At 53.2% G+C, this 12126-nt stretch overlaps 34 non-coding genes across 34 annotated transcripts; all 34 read left to right on the top strand.

Moving 5' to 3' along the window:
- Positions 1–181: 181 nt before the first annotated feature.
- LOC126731591 (5S ribosomal RNA) lies at positions 182–300 on the top strand. Its single transcript, XR_007658835.1, has one exon. It is a non-coding gene; the product is annotated as a 5S ribosomal RNA (ribosomal RNA).
- Positions 301–535: 235 nt separating this feature from the next.
- LOC126730612 (5S ribosomal RNA) lies at positions 536–654 on the top strand. The gene has a single exon (XR_007657879.1). It is a non-coding gene; the product is annotated as a 5S ribosomal RNA (ribosomal RNA).
- A 235-nt stretch (positions 655–889) lies between these two features.
- Positions 890–1008, top strand: LOC126731042 (5S ribosomal RNA). The gene has a single exon (XR_007658301.1). It is a non-coding gene; the product is annotated as a 5S ribosomal RNA (ribosomal RNA).
- A 235-nt stretch (positions 1009–1243) lies between these two features.
- Positions 1244–1362, top strand: LOC126729624 (5S ribosomal RNA). Its single transcript, XR_007656937.1, has one exon. It is a non-coding gene; the product is annotated as a 5S ribosomal RNA (ribosomal RNA).
- A 235-nt stretch (positions 1363–1597) lies between these two features.
- LOC126729623 (5S ribosomal RNA) lies at positions 1598–1716 on the top strand. The gene has a single exon (XR_007656936.1). It is a non-coding gene; the product is annotated as a 5S ribosomal RNA (ribosomal RNA).
- A 236-nt stretch (positions 1717–1952) lies between these two features.
- LOC126731041 (5S ribosomal RNA) lies at positions 1953–2071 on the top strand. Its single transcript, XR_007658300.1, has one exon. It is a non-coding gene; the product is annotated as a 5S ribosomal RNA (ribosomal RNA).
- Positions 2072–2306: 235 nt separating this feature from the next.
- On the top strand, positions 2307–2425 carry LOC126729620 (5S ribosomal RNA). The gene has a single exon (XR_007656934.1). It is a non-coding gene; the product is annotated as a 5S ribosomal RNA (ribosomal RNA).
- Positions 2426–2660: 235 nt separating this feature from the next.
- Positions 2661–2779, top strand: LOC126729619 (5S ribosomal RNA). Its single transcript, XR_007656933.1, has one exon. It is a non-coding gene; the product is annotated as a 5S ribosomal RNA (ribosomal RNA).
- Positions 2780–3014: 235 nt separating this feature from the next.
- Positions 3015–3133, top strand: LOC126731040 (5S ribosomal RNA). The gene has a single exon (XR_007658299.1). It is a non-coding gene; the product is annotated as a 5S ribosomal RNA (ribosomal RNA).
- Positions 3134–3368: 235 nt separating this feature from the next.
- On the top strand, positions 3369–3487 carry LOC126729618 (5S ribosomal RNA). Its single transcript, XR_007656932.1, has one exon. It is a non-coding gene; the product is annotated as a 5S ribosomal RNA (ribosomal RNA).
- A 235-nt stretch (positions 3488–3722) lies between these two features.
- Positions 3723–3841, top strand: LOC126729617 (5S ribosomal RNA). Its single transcript, XR_007656931.1, has one exon. It is a non-coding gene; the product is annotated as a 5S ribosomal RNA (ribosomal RNA).
- Positions 3842–4076: 235 nt separating this feature from the next.
- LOC126729616 (5S ribosomal RNA) lies at positions 4077–4195 on the top strand. The gene has a single exon (XR_007656930.1). It is a non-coding gene; the product is annotated as a 5S ribosomal RNA (ribosomal RNA).
- A 235-nt stretch (positions 4196–4430) lies between these two features.
- Positions 4431–4549, top strand: LOC126729614 (5S ribosomal RNA). The gene has a single exon (XR_007656928.1). It is a non-coding gene; the product is annotated as a 5S ribosomal RNA (ribosomal RNA).
- Positions 4550–4784: 235 nt separating this feature from the next.
- LOC126729613 (5S ribosomal RNA) lies at positions 4785–4903 on the top strand. The gene has a single exon (XR_007656927.1). It is a non-coding gene; the product is annotated as a 5S ribosomal RNA (ribosomal RNA).
- A 235-nt stretch (positions 4904–5138) lies between these two features.
- On the top strand, positions 5139–5257 carry LOC126729612 (5S ribosomal RNA). The gene has a single exon (XR_007656926.1). It is a non-coding gene; the product is annotated as a 5S ribosomal RNA (ribosomal RNA).
- Positions 5258–5492: 235 nt separating this feature from the next.
- On the top strand, positions 5493–5611 carry LOC126731039 (5S ribosomal RNA). Its single transcript, XR_007658298.1, has one exon. It is a non-coding gene; the product is annotated as a 5S ribosomal RNA (ribosomal RNA).
- A 235-nt stretch (positions 5612–5846) lies between these two features.
- On the top strand, positions 5847–5965 carry LOC126729611 (5S ribosomal RNA). The gene has a single exon (XR_007656925.1). It is a non-coding gene; the product is annotated as a 5S ribosomal RNA (ribosomal RNA).
- A 235-nt stretch (positions 5966–6200) lies between these two features.
- LOC126729610 (5S ribosomal RNA) lies at positions 6201–6319 on the top strand. Its single transcript, XR_007656924.1, has one exon. It is a non-coding gene; the product is annotated as a 5S ribosomal RNA (ribosomal RNA).
- Positions 6320–6554: 235 nt separating this feature from the next.
- LOC126731038 (5S ribosomal RNA) lies at positions 6555–6673 on the top strand. Its single transcript, XR_007658297.1, has one exon. It is a non-coding gene; the product is annotated as a 5S ribosomal RNA (ribosomal RNA).
- A 235-nt stretch (positions 6674–6908) lies between these two features.
- LOC126729609 (5S ribosomal RNA) lies at positions 6909–7027 on the top strand. Its single transcript, XR_007656923.1, has one exon. It is a non-coding gene; the product is annotated as a 5S ribosomal RNA (ribosomal RNA).
- Positions 7028–7262: 235 nt separating this feature from the next.
- LOC126729608 (5S ribosomal RNA) lies at positions 7263–7381 on the top strand. The gene has a single exon (XR_007656922.1). It is a non-coding gene; the product is annotated as a 5S ribosomal RNA (ribosomal RNA).
- Positions 7382–7616: 235 nt separating this feature from the next.
- On the top strand, positions 7617–7735 carry LOC126729607 (5S ribosomal RNA). Its single transcript, XR_007656921.1, has one exon. It is a non-coding gene; the product is annotated as a 5S ribosomal RNA (ribosomal RNA).
- Positions 7736–7970: 235 nt separating this feature from the next.
- LOC126729606 (5S ribosomal RNA) lies at positions 7971–8089 on the top strand. The gene has a single exon (XR_007656920.1). It is a non-coding gene; the product is annotated as a 5S ribosomal RNA (ribosomal RNA).
- A 236-nt stretch (positions 8090–8325) lies between these two features.
- On the top strand, positions 8326–8444 carry LOC126729604 (5S ribosomal RNA). Its single transcript, XR_007656919.1, has one exon. It is a non-coding gene; the product is annotated as a 5S ribosomal RNA (ribosomal RNA).
- A 235-nt stretch (positions 8445–8679) lies between these two features.
- On the top strand, positions 8680–8798 carry LOC126731037 (5S ribosomal RNA). The gene has a single exon (XR_007658296.1). It is a non-coding gene; the product is annotated as a 5S ribosomal RNA (ribosomal RNA).
- Positions 8799–9033: 235 nt separating this feature from the next.
- LOC126731422 (5S ribosomal RNA) lies at positions 9034–9152 on the top strand. Its single transcript, XR_007658669.1, has one exon. It is a non-coding gene; the product is annotated as a 5S ribosomal RNA (ribosomal RNA).
- Positions 9153–9387: 235 nt separating this feature from the next.
- Positions 9388–9506, top strand: LOC126731035 (5S ribosomal RNA). Its single transcript, XR_007658294.1, has one exon. It is a non-coding gene; the product is annotated as a 5S ribosomal RNA (ribosomal RNA).
- Positions 9507–9741: 235 nt separating this feature from the next.
- LOC126730610 (5S ribosomal RNA) lies at positions 9742–9860 on the top strand. The gene has a single exon (XR_007657877.1). It is a non-coding gene; the product is annotated as a 5S ribosomal RNA (ribosomal RNA).
- Positions 9861–10095: 235 nt separating this feature from the next.
- LOC126731034 (5S ribosomal RNA) lies at positions 10096–10214 on the top strand. The gene has a single exon (XR_007658293.1). It is a non-coding gene; the product is annotated as a 5S ribosomal RNA (ribosomal RNA).
- A 235-nt stretch (positions 10215–10449) lies between these two features.
- LOC126729602 (5S ribosomal RNA) lies at positions 10450–10568 on the top strand. Its single transcript, XR_007656917.1, has one exon. It is a non-coding gene; the product is annotated as a 5S ribosomal RNA (ribosomal RNA).
- A 235-nt stretch (positions 10569–10803) lies between these two features.
- Positions 10804–10922, top strand: LOC126729601 (5S ribosomal RNA). Its single transcript, XR_007656916.1, has one exon. It is a non-coding gene; the product is annotated as a 5S ribosomal RNA (ribosomal RNA).
- A 235-nt stretch (positions 10923–11157) lies between these two features.
- On the top strand, positions 11158–11276 carry LOC126731033 (5S ribosomal RNA). Its single transcript, XR_007658292.1, has one exon. It is a non-coding gene; the product is annotated as a 5S ribosomal RNA (ribosomal RNA).
- Positions 11277–11511: 235 nt separating this feature from the next.
- LOC126729600 (5S ribosomal RNA) lies at positions 11512–11630 on the top strand. The gene has a single exon (XR_007656915.1). It is a non-coding gene; the product is annotated as a 5S ribosomal RNA (ribosomal RNA).
- A 235-nt stretch (positions 11631–11865) lies between these two features.
- LOC126729599 (5S ribosomal RNA) lies at positions 11866–11984 on the top strand. Its single transcript, XR_007656914.1, has one exon. It is a non-coding gene; the product is annotated as a 5S ribosomal RNA (ribosomal RNA).
- Positions 11985–12126: the final 142 nt, after the last annotated feature.

Below are 12126 nucleotides of genomic sequence, written 5' to 3'. Positions count from 1 at the left end.
TCCAGCACGCTCGCTTCGTAGGCTTAGTCTGTCCCAGGCCAAAAATACGAGCCGCTGATCTCGTTTTGGGTGCTGATTTGGTGGCGGCGATCTGGAAATGCCCTCGGGCTGCAGCTCCCTGGTGTTAGAGTGCATCGCTGCATTCGGATCCTTTATAAGGATTTAACGCGCTTATGCTGATGGGTGCGATCATACCAACACTAATGCACCGGATCCCATCAGAACTCCGCAGTTAAGCGTGTTTGGGCGAGAGTAGTACTAGGATGGGTGACCTCCGGGGAAGTCCTCGTGGTGCACCCCTCTCTTTTTCTTCGGATTTTTTTTTTTTGTCGCCGGGCTTACCGTTTACGGCGGTCCAGCACGCTCGCTTCGTAGGCTTAGTCTGCCCCAGGCCAAAAATACGAGCCGCTGATCTCGTTTTGGGTGCTGATTTGGTGGCGGCGATCTGGAAATGCCCTCGGGCTGCAGCTCCCTGGTGTTAGAGTGCATCGCTGCATTCGGATCCTTTATAAGGATTTAACGCGCTTATGCTGATGGGTGCGATCATACCAACACTAATGCACCGGATCCCGTCAGAACTCCGCAGTTAAGCGTGTTTGGGCGAGAGTAGTACTAGGATGGGTGACCTCCTGGGAAGTCCTCGTGTTGCACCCCTCTCTTTTTCTTCGGATTTTTTTTTTTTGTCGCCGGGCTTACCGTTTACGGCGGTCCAGCACGCTCGCTTCGTAGGCTTAGTCTGCCCCAGGCCAAAAATACGAGCCGCTGATCTCGTTTTGGGTGCTGATTTGGTGGCGGCGATCTGGAAATGCCCTCGGGCTGCAGCTCCCTGGTGTTAGAGTGCATCGCTGCATTCGGATCCTTTATAAGGATTTAACGCGCTTATGCTGATGGGTGCGATCATACCAACACTAATGCACCGGATCCCATCAGAACTCCGCAGTTAAGCGTGTTTGGGCGAGAGTAGTACTAGGATGGGTGACCTCCGGGGAAGTCCTCGTGTTGCACCCCTCTCTTTTTCTTCGGATTTTTTTTTTTTGTCGCCGGGCTTACCGTTTACGGCGGTCCAGCACGCTCGCTTCGTAGGCTTAGTCTGCCCCAGGCCAAAAATACGAGCCGCTGATCTCGTTTTGGGTGCTGATTTGGTGGCGGCGATCTGGAAATGCCCTCGGGCTGCAGCTCCCTGGTGTTAGAGTGCATCGCTGCATTCGGATCCTTTATAAGGATTTAACGCGCTTATGCTGATGGGTGCGATCATACCAACACTAATGCACCGGATCCCATCAGAACTCCGCAGTTAAGCGTGTTTGGGCGAGAGTAGTACTAGGATGGGTGACCTCCTGGGAAGTCCTCGTGTTGCACCCCTCTCTTTTTCTTCGGATTTTTTTTTTTTGTCGCCGGGCTTACCGTTTACGGCGGTCCAGCACGCTCGCTTCGTAGGCTTAGTCTGCCCCAGGCCAAAAATACGAGCCGCTGATCTCGTTTTGGGTGCTGATTTGGTGGCGGCGATCTGGAAATGCCCTCGGGCTGCAGCTCCCTGGTGTTAGAGTGCATCGCTGCATTCGGATCCTTTATAAGGATTTAACGCGCTTATGCTGATGGGTGCGATCATACCAACACTAATGCACCGGATCCCATCAGAACTCCGCAGTTAAGCGTGTTTGGGCGAGAGTAGTACTAGGATGGGTGACCTCCTGGGAAGTCCTCGTGTTGCACCCCTCTCTTTTTCTTCGGATTTTTTTTTTTTTGTCGCCGGGCTTACCGTTTACGGCGGTCCAGCACGCTCGCTTCGTAGGCTTAGTCTGCCCCAGGCCAAAAATACGAGCCGCTGATCTCGTTTTGGGTGCTGATTTGGTGGCGGCGATCTGGAAATGCCCTCGGGCTGCAGCTCCCTGGTGTTAGAGTCCATCGCTGCATTCGGATCCTTTATAAGGATTTAACGCGCTTATGCTGATGGGTGCGATCATACCAACACTAATGCACCGGATCCCATCAGAACTCCGCAGTTAAGCGTGTTTGGGCGAGAGTAGTACTAGGATGGGTGACCTCCGGGGAAGTCCTCGTGTTGCACCCCTCTCTTTTTCTTCGGATTTTTTTTTTTTGTCGCCGGGCTTACCGTTTACGGCGGTCCAGCACGCTCGCTTCGTAGGCTTAGTCTGCCCCAGGCCAAAAATACGAGCCGCTGATCTCGTTTTGGGTGCTGATTTGGTGGCGGCGATCTGGAAATGCCCTCGGGCTGCAGCTCCCTGGTGTTAGAGTGCATCGCTGCATTCGGATCCTTTATAAGGATTTAACGCGCTTATGCTGATGGGTGCGATCATACCAACACTAATGCACCGGATCCCATCAGAACTCCGCAGTTAAGCGTGTTTGGGCGAGAGTAGTACTAGGATGGGTGACCTCCTGGGAAGTCCTCGTGTTGCACCCCTCTCTTTTTCTTCGGATTTTTTTTTTTTGTCGCCGGGCTTACCGTTTACGGCGGTCCAGCACGCTCGCTTCGTAGGCTTAGTCTGCCCCAGGCCAAAAATACGAGCCGCTGATCTCGTTTTGGGTGCTGATTTGGTGGCGGCGATCTGGAAATGCCCTCGGGCTGCAGCTCCCTGGTGTTAGAGTGCATCGCTGCATTCGGATCCTTTATAAGGATTTAACGCGCTTATGCTGATGGGTGCGATCATACCAACACTAATGCACCGGATCCCATCAGAACTCCGCAGTTAAGCGTGTTTGGGCGAGAGTAGTACTAGGATGGGTGACCTCCTGGGAAGTCCTCGTGTTGCACCCCTCTCTTTTTCTTCGGATTTTTTTTTTTTGTCGCCGGGCTTACCGTTTACGGCGGTCCAGCACGCTCGCTTCGTAGGCTTAGTCTGCCCCAGGCCAAAAATACGAGCCGCTGATCTCGTTTTGGGTGCTGATTTGGTGGCGGCGATCTGGAAATGCCCTCGGGCTGCAGCTCCCTGGTGTTAGAGTCCATCGCTGCATTCGGATCCTTTATAAGGATTTAACGCGCTTATGCTGATGGGTGCGATCATACCAACACTAATGCACCGGATCCCATCAGAACTCCGCAGTTAAGCGTGTTTGGGCGAGAGTAGTACTAGGATGGGTGACCTCCGGGGAAGTCCTCGTGTTGCACCCCTCTCTTTTTCTTCGGATTTTTTTTTTTTGTCGCCGGGCTTACCGTTTACGGCGGTCCAGCACGCTCGCTTCGTAGGCTTAGTCTGCCCCAGGCCAAAAATACGAGCCGCTGATCTCGTTTTGGGTGCTGATTTGGTGGCGGCGATCTGGAAATGCCCTCGGGCTGCAGCTCCCTGGTGTTAGAGTGCATCGCTGCATTCGGATCCTTTATAAGGATTTAACGCGCTTATGCTGATGGGTGCGATCATACCAACACTAATGCACCGGATCCCATCAGAACTCCGCAGTTAAGCGTGTTTGGGCGAGAGTAGTACTAGGATGGGTGACCTCCTGGGAAGTCCTCGTGTTGCACCCCTCTCTTTTTCTTCGGATTTTTTTTTTTTGTCGCCGGGCTTACCGTTTACGGCGGTCCAGCACGCTCGCTTCGTAGGCTTAGTCTGCCCCAGGCCAAAAATACGAGCCGCTGATCTCGTTTTGGGTGCTGATTTGGTGGCGGCGATCTGGAAATGCCCTCGGGCTGCAGCTCCCTGGTGTTAGAGTGCATCGCTGCATTCGGATCCTTTATAAGGATTTAACGCGCTTATGCTGATGGGTGCGATCATACCAACACTAATGCACCGGATCCCATCAGAACTCCGCAGTTAAGCGTGTTTGGGCGAGAGTAGTACTAGGATGGGTGACCTCCTGGGAAGTCCTCGTGTTGCACCCCTCTCTTTTTCTTCGGATTTTTTTTTTTTGTCGCCGGGCTTACCGTTTACGGCGGTCCAGCACGCTCGCTTCGTAGGCTTAGTCTGCCCCAGGCCAAAAATACGAGCCGCTGATCTCGTTTTGGGTGCTGATTTGGTGGCGGCGATCTGGAAATGCCCTCGGGCTGCAGCTCCCTGGTGTTAGAGTGCATCGCTGCATTCGGATCCTTTATAAGGATTTAACGCGCTTATGCTGATGGGTGCGATCATACCAACACTAATGCACCGGATCCCATCAGAACTCCGCAGTTAAGCGTGTTTGGGCGAGAGTAGTACTAGGATGGGTGACCTCCTGGGAAGTCCTCGTGTTGCACCCCTCTCTTTTTCTTCGGATTTTTTTTTTTTGTCGCCGGGCTTACCGTTTACGGCGGTCCAGCACGCTCGCTTCGTAGGCTTAGTCTGCCCCAGGCCAAAAATACGAGCCGCTGATCTCGTTTTGGGTGCTGATTTGGTGGCGGCGATCTGGAAATGCCCTCGGGCTGCAGCTCCCTGGTGTTAGAGTGCATCGCTGCATTCGGATCCTTTATAAGGATTTAACGCGCTTATGCTGATGGGTGCGATCATACCAACACTAATGCACCGGATCCCATCAGAACTCCGCAGTTAAGCGTGTTTGGGCGAGAGTAGTACTAGGATGGGTGACCTCCTGGGAAGTCCTCGTGTTGCACCCCTCTCTTTTTCTTCGGATTTTTTTTTTTTGTCGCCGGGCTTACCGTTTACGGCGGTCCAGCACGCTCGCTTCGTAGGCTTAGTCTGCCCCAGGCCAAAAATACGAGCCGCTGATCTCGTTTTGGGTGCTGATTTGGTGGCGGCGATCTGGAAATGCCCTCGGGCTGCAGCTCCCTGGTGTTAGAGTGCATCGCTGCATTCGGATCCTTTATAAGGATTTAACGCGCTTATGCTGATGGGTGCGATCATACCAACACTAATGCACCGGATCCCATCAGAACTCCGCAGTTAAGCGTGTTTGGGCGAGAGTAGTACTAGGATGGGTGACCTCCTGGGAAGTCCTCGTGTTGCACCCCTCTCTTTTTCTTCGGATTTTTTTTTTTTGTCGCCGGGCTTACCGTTTACGGCGGTCCAGCACGCTCGCTTCGTAGGCTTAGTCTGCCCCAGGCCAAAAATACGAGCCGCTGATCTCGTTTTGGGTGCTGATTTGGTGGCGGCGATCTGGAAATGCCCTCGGGCTGCAGCTCCCTGGTGTTAGAGTGCATCGCTGCATTCGGATCCTTTATAAGGATTTAACGCGCTTATGCTGATGGGTGCGATCATACCAACACTAATGCACCGGATCCCATCAGAACTCCGCAGTTAAGCGTGTTTGGGCGAGAGTAGTACTAGGATGGGTGACCTCCTGGGAAGTCCTCGTGTTGCACCCCTCTCTTTTTCTTCGGATTTTTTTTTTTTGTCGCCGGGCTTACCGTTTACGGCGGTCCAGCACGCTCGCTTCGTAGGCTTAGTCTGCCCCAGGCCAAAAATACGAGCCGCTGATCTCGTTTTGGGTGCTGATTTGGTGGCGGCGATCTGGAAATGCCCTCGGGCTGCAGCTCCCTGGTGTTAGAGTCCATCGCTGCATTCGGATCCTTTATAAGGATTTAACGCGCTTATGCTGATGGGTGCGATCATACCAACACTAATGCACCGGATCCCATCAGAACTCCGCAGTTAAGCGTGTTTGGGCGAGAGTAGTACTAGGATGGGTGACCTCCGGGGAAGTCCTCGTGTTGCACCCCTCTCTTTTTCTTCGGATTTTTTTTTTTTGTCGCCGGGCTTACCGTTTACGGCGGTCCAGCACGCTCGCTTCGTAGGCTTAGTCTGCCCCAGGCCAAAAATACGAGCCGCTGATCTCGTTTTGGGTGCTGATTTGGTGGCGGCGATCTGGAAATGCCCTCGGGCTGCAGCTCCCTGGTGTTAGAGTGCATCGCTGCATTCGGATCCTTTATAAGGATTTAACGCGCTTATGCTGATGGGTGCGATCATACCAACACTAATGCACCGGATCCCATCAGAACTCCGCAGTTAAGCGTGTTTGGGCGAGAGTAGTACTAGGATGGGTGACCTCCTGGGAAGTCCTCGTGTTGCACCCCTCTCTTTTTCTTCGGATTTTTTTTTTTTGTCGCCGGGCTTACCGTTTACGGCGGTCCAGCACGCTCGCTTCGTAGGCTTAGTCTGCCCCAGGCCAAAAATACGAGCCGCTGATCTCGTTTTGGGTGCTGATTTGGTGGCGGCGATCTGGAAATGCCCTCGGGCTGCAGCTCCCTGGTGTTAGAGTGCATCGCTGCATTCGGATCCTTTATAAGGATTTAACGCGCTTATGCTGATGGGTGCGATCATACCAACACTAATGCACCGGATCCCATCAGAACTCCGCAGTTAAGCGTGTTTGGGCGAGAGTAGTACTAGGATGGGTGACCTCCTGGGAAGTCCTCGTGTTGCACCCCTCTCTTTTTCTTCGGATTTTTTTTTTTTGTCGCCGGGCTTACCGTTTACGGCGGTCCAGCACGCTCGCTTCGTAGGCTTAGTCTGCCCCAGGCCAAAAATACGAGCCGCTGATCTCGTTTTGGGTGCTGATTTGGTGGCGGCGATCTGGAAATGCCCTCGGGCTGCAGCTCCCTGGTGTTAGAGTCCATCGCTGCATTCGGATCCTTTATAAGGATTTAACGCGCTTATGCTGATGGGTGCGATCATACCAACACTAATGCACCGGATCCCATCAGAACTCCGCAGTTAAGCGTGTTTGGGCGAGAGTAGTACTAGGATGGGTGACCTCCGGGGAAGTCCTCGTGTTGCACCCCTCTCTTTTTCTTCGGATTTTTTTTTTTTGTCGCCGGGCTTACCGTTTACGGCGGTCCAGCACGCTCGCTTCGTAGGCTTAGTCTGCCCCAGGCCAAAAATACGAGCCGCTGATCTCGTTTTGGGTGCTGATTTGGTGGCGGCGATCTGGAAATGCCCTCGGGCTGCAGCTCCCTGGTGTTAGAGTGCATCGCTGCATTCGGATCCTTTATAAGGATTTAACGCGCTTATGCTGATGGGTGCGATCATACCAACACTAATGCACCGGATCCCATCAGAACTCCGCAGTTAAGCGTGTTTGGGCGAGAGTAGTACTAGGATGGGTGACCTCCTGGGAAGTCCTCGTGTTGCACCCCTCTCTTTTTCTTCGGATTTTTTTTTTTTGTCGCCGGGCTTACCGTTTACGGCGGTCCAGCACGCTCGCTTCGTAGGCTTAGTCTGCCCCAGGCCAAAAATACGAGCCGCTGATCTCGTTTTGGGTGCTGATTTGGTGGCGGCGATCTGGAAATGCCCTCGGGCTGCAGCTCCCTGGTGTTAGAGTGCATCGCTGCATTCGGATCCTTTATAAGGATTTAACGCGCTTATGCTGATGGGTGCGATCATACCAACACTAATGCACCGGATCCCATCAGAACTCCGCAGTTAAGCGTGTTTGGGCGAGAGTAGTACTAGGATGGGTGACCTCCTGGGAAGTCCTCGTGTTGCACCCCTCTCTTTTTCTTCGGATTTTTTTTTTTTGTCGCCGGGCTTACCGTTTACGGCGGTCCAGCACGCTCGCTTCGTAGGCTTAGTCTGCCCCAGGCCAAAAATACGAGCCGCTGATCTCGTTTTGGGTGCTGATTTGGTGGCGGCGATCTGGAAATGCCCTCGGGCTGCAGCTCCCTGGTGTTAGAGTGCATCGCTGCATTCGGATCCTTTATAAGGATTTAACGCGCTTATGCTGATGGGTGCGATCATACCAACACTAATGCACCGGATCCCATCAGAACTCCGCAGTTAAGCGTGTTTGGGCGAGAGTAGTACTAGGATGGGTGACCTCCTGGGAAGTCCTCGTGTTGCACCCCTCTCTTTTTCTTCGGATTTTTTTTTTTTGTCGCCGGGCTTACCGTTTACGGCGGTCCAGCACGCTCGCTTCGTAGGCTTAGTCTGCCCCAGGCCAAAAATACGAGCCGCTGATCTCGTTTTGGGTGCTGATTTGGTGGCGGCGATCTGGAAATGCCCTCGGGCTGCAGCTCCCTGGTGTTAGAGTGCATCGCTGCATTCGGATCCTTTATAAGGATTTAACGCGCTTATGCTGATGGGTGCGATCATACCAACACTAATGCACCGGATCCCATCAGAACTCCGCAGTTAAGCGTGTTTGGGCGAGAGTAGTACTAGGATGGGTGACCTCCTGGGAAGTCCTCGTGTTGCACCCCTCTCTTTTTCTTCGGATTTTTTTTTTTTTGTCGCCGGGCTTACCGTTTACGGCGGTCCAGCACGCTCGCTTCGTAGGCTTAGTCTGCCCCAGGCCAAAAATACGAGCCGCTGATCTCGTTTTGGGTGCTGATTTGGTGGCGGCGATCTGGAAATGCCCTCGGGCTGCAGCTCCCTGGTGTTAGAGTGCATCGCTGCATTCGGATCCTTTATAAGGATTTAACGCGCTTATGCTGATGGGTGCGATCATACCAACACTAATGCACCGGATCCCATCAGAACTCCGCAGTTAAGCGTGTTTGGGCGAGAGTAGTACTAGGATGGGTGACCTCCTGGGAAGTCCTCGTGTTGCACCCCTCTCTTTTTCTTCGGATTTTTTTTTTTTGTCGCCGGGCTTACCGTTTACGGCGGTCCAGCACGCTCGCTTCGTAGGCTTAGTCTGCCCCAGGCCAAAAATACGAGCCGCTGATCTCGTTTTGGGTGCTCATTTGGTGGCGGCGATCTGGAAATGCCCTCGGGCTGCAGCTCCCTGGTGTTAGAGTCCATCGCTGCATTCGGATCCTTTATAAGGATTTAACGCGCTTATGCTGATGGGTGCGATCATACCAACACTAATGCACCGGATCCCATCAGAACTCCGCAGTTAAGCGTGTTTGGGCGAGAGTAGTACTAGGATGGGTGACCTCCGGGGAAGTCCTCGTGTTGCACCCCTCTCTTTTTCTTCGGATTTTTTTTTTTTGTCGCCGGGCTTACCGTTTACGGCGGTCCAGCACGCTCGCTTCGTAGGCTTAGTCTGCCCCAGGCCAAAAATACGAGCCGCTGATCTCGTTTTGGGTGCTGATTTGGTGGCGGCGATCTGGAAATGCCCTCGGGCTGCAGCTCCCTGGTGTTAGAGTGCATCGCTGCATTCGGATCCTTTATAAGGATTTAACGCGCTTATGCTGATGGGTGCGATCATACCAACACTAATGCACCGGATCCCATCAGAACTCCGCAGTTAAGCGTGTTTGGGCGAGAGTAGTACTAGGATGGGTGACCTCCTGGGAAGTCCTGGTGTTGCACCCCTCTCTTTTTCTTCGGATTTTTTTTTTTTGTCGCCGGGCTTACCGTTTACGGCGGTCCAGCACGCTCGCTTCGTAGGCTTAGTCTGTCCCAGGCCAAAAATACGAGCCGCTGATCTCGTTTTGGGTGCTGATTTGGTGGCGGCGATCTGGAAATGCCCTCGGGCTGCAGCTCCCTGGTGTTAGAGTGCATCGCTGCATTCGGATCCTTTATAAGGATTTAACGCGCTTATGCTGATGGGTGCGATCATACCAACACTAATGCACCGGATCCCATCAGAACTCCGCAGTTAAGCGTGTTTGGGCGAGAGTAGTACTAGGATGGGTGACCTCCGGGGAAGTCCTCGTGTTGCACCCCTCTCTTTTTCTTCGGATTTTTTTTTTTTGTCGCCGGGCTTACCGTTTACGGCGGTCCAGCACGCTCGCTTCGTAGGCTTAGTCTGCCCCAGGCCAAAAATACGAGCCGCTGATCTCGTTTTGGGTGCTGATTTGGTGGCGGCGATCTGGAAATGCCCTCGGGCTGCAGCTCCCTGGTGTTAGAGTGCATCGCTGCATTCGGATCCTTTATAAGGATTTAACGCGCTTATGCTGATGGGTGCGATCATACCAACACTAATGCACCGGATCCCGTCAGAACTCCGCAGTTAAGCGTGTTTGGGCGAGAGTAGTACTAGGATGGGTGACCTCCTGGGAAGTCCTCGTGTTGCACCCCTCTCTTTTTCTTCGGATTTTTTTTTTTTGTCGCCGGGCTTACCGTTTACGGCGGTCCAGCACGCTCGCTTCGTAGGCTTAGTCTGCCCCAGGCCAAAAATACGAGCCGCTGATCTCGTTTTGGGTGCTGATTTGGTGGCGGCGATCTGGAAATGCCCTCGGGCTGCAGCTCCCTGGTGTTAGAGTGCATCGCTGCATTCGGATCCTTTATAAGGATTTAACGCGCTTATGCTGATGGGTGCGATCATACCAACACTAATGCACCGGATCCCATCAGAACTCCGCAGTTAAGCGTGTTTGGGCGAGAGTAGTACTAGGATGGGTGACCTCCGGGGAAGTCCTCGTGTTGCACCCCTCTCTTTTTCTTCGGATTTTTTTTTTTTGTCGCCGGGCTTACCGTTTACGGCGGTCCAGCACGCTCGCTTCGTAGGCTTAGTCTGCCCCAGGCCAAAAATACGAGCCGCTGATCTCGTTTTGGGTGCTGATTTGGTGGCGGCGATCTGGAAATGCCCTCGGGCTGCAGCTCCCTGGTGTTAGAGTGCATCGCTGCATTCGGATCCTTTATAAGGATTTAACGCGCTTATGCTGATGGGTGCGATCATACCAACACTAATGCACCGGATCCCATCAGAACTCCGCAGTTAAGCGTGTTTGGGCGAGAGTAGTACTAGGATGGGTGACCTCCTGGGAAGTCCTCGTGTTGCACCCCTCTCTTTTTCTTCGGATTTTTTTTTTTTGTCGCCGGGCTTACCGTTTACGGCGGTCCAGCACGCTCGCTTCGTAGGCTTAGTCTGCCCCAGGCCAAAAATACGAGCCGCTGATCTCGTTTTGGGTGCTGATTTGGTGGCGGCGATCTGGAAATGCCCTCGGGCTGCAGCTCCCTGGTGTTAGAGTGCATCGCTGCATTCGGATCCTTTATAAGGATTTAACGCGCTTATGCTGATGGGTGCGATCATACCAACACTAATGCACCGGATCCCATCAGAACTCCGCAGTTAAGCGTGTTTGGGCGAGAGTAGTACTAGGATGGGTGACCTCCTGGGAAGTCCTCGTGTTGCACCCCTCTCTTTTTCTTCGGATTTTTTTTTTTTGTCGCCGGGCTTACCGTTTACGGCGGTCCAGCACGCTCGCTTCGTAGGCTTAGTCTGCCCCAGGCCAAAAATACGAGCCGCTGATCTCGTTTTGGGTGCTGATTTGGTGGCGGCGATCTGGAAATGCCCTCGGGCTGCAGCTCCCTGGTGTTAGAGTCCATCGCTGCATTCGGATCCTTTATAAGGATTTAACGCGCTTATGCTGATGGGTGCGATCATACCAACACTAATGCACCGGATCCCATCAGAACTCCGCAGTTAAGCGTGTTTGGGCGAGAGTAGTACTAGGATGGGTGACCTCCGGGGAAGTCCTCGTGTTGCACCCCTCTCTTTTTCTTCGGATTTTTTTTTTTTGTCGCCGGGCTTACCGTTTACGGCGGTCCAGCACGCTCGCTTCGTAGGCTTAGTCTGCCCCAGGCCAAAAATACGAGCCGCTGATCTCGTTTTGGGTGCTGATTTGGTGGCGGCGATCTGGAAATGCCCTCGGGCTGCAGCTCCCTGGTGTTAGAGTGCATCGCTGCATTCGGATCCTTTATAAGGATTTAACGCGCTTATGCTGATGGGTGCGATCATACCAACACTAATGCACCGGATCCCATCAGAACTCCGCAGTTAAGCGTGTTTGGGCGAGAGTAGTACTAGGATGGGTGACCTCCTGGGAAGTCCTCGTGTTGCACCCCTCTCTTTTTCTTCGGATTTTTTTTTTTTGTCGCCGGGCTTACCGTTTACGGCGGTCCAGCACGCTCGCTTCGTAGGCTTAGTCTGCCCCAGGCCAAAAATACGAGCCGCTGATCTCGTTTTGGGTGCTGATTTGGTGGCGGCGATCTGGAAATGCCCTCGGGCTGCAGCTCCCTGGTGTTAGAGTGCATCGCTGCATTCGGATCCTTTATAAGGATTTAACGCGCTTATGCTGATGGGTGCGATCATACCAACACTAATGCACCGGATCCCATCAGAACTCCGCAGTTAAGCGTGTTTGGGCGAGAGTAGTACTAGGATGGGTGACCTCCTGGGAAGTCCTCGTGTTGCACCCCTCTCTTTTTCTTCGGATTTTTTTTTTTTGTCGCCGGGCTTACCGTTTACGGCGGTCCAGCACGCTCGCTTCGTAGGCTTAGTCTGCCCCAGGCCAAAAATACGAGCCGCTGATCTCGTTTTGGGTGCTGATTTGGTGGCGGC

Source organism: Quercus robur, chromosome 5 (genome assembly GCF_932294415.1).
Source record: "Quercus robur chromosome 5, dhQueRobu3.1, whole genome shotgun sequence".
Taxonomy (NCBI): Eukaryota; Viridiplantae; Streptophyta; class Magnoliopsida; order Fagales; family Fagaceae; genus Quercus; species Quercus robur.
Note: the sequence above shows the minus strand (reverse complement) of the source record. Positions and strands in the feature narration are given on the sequence as shown.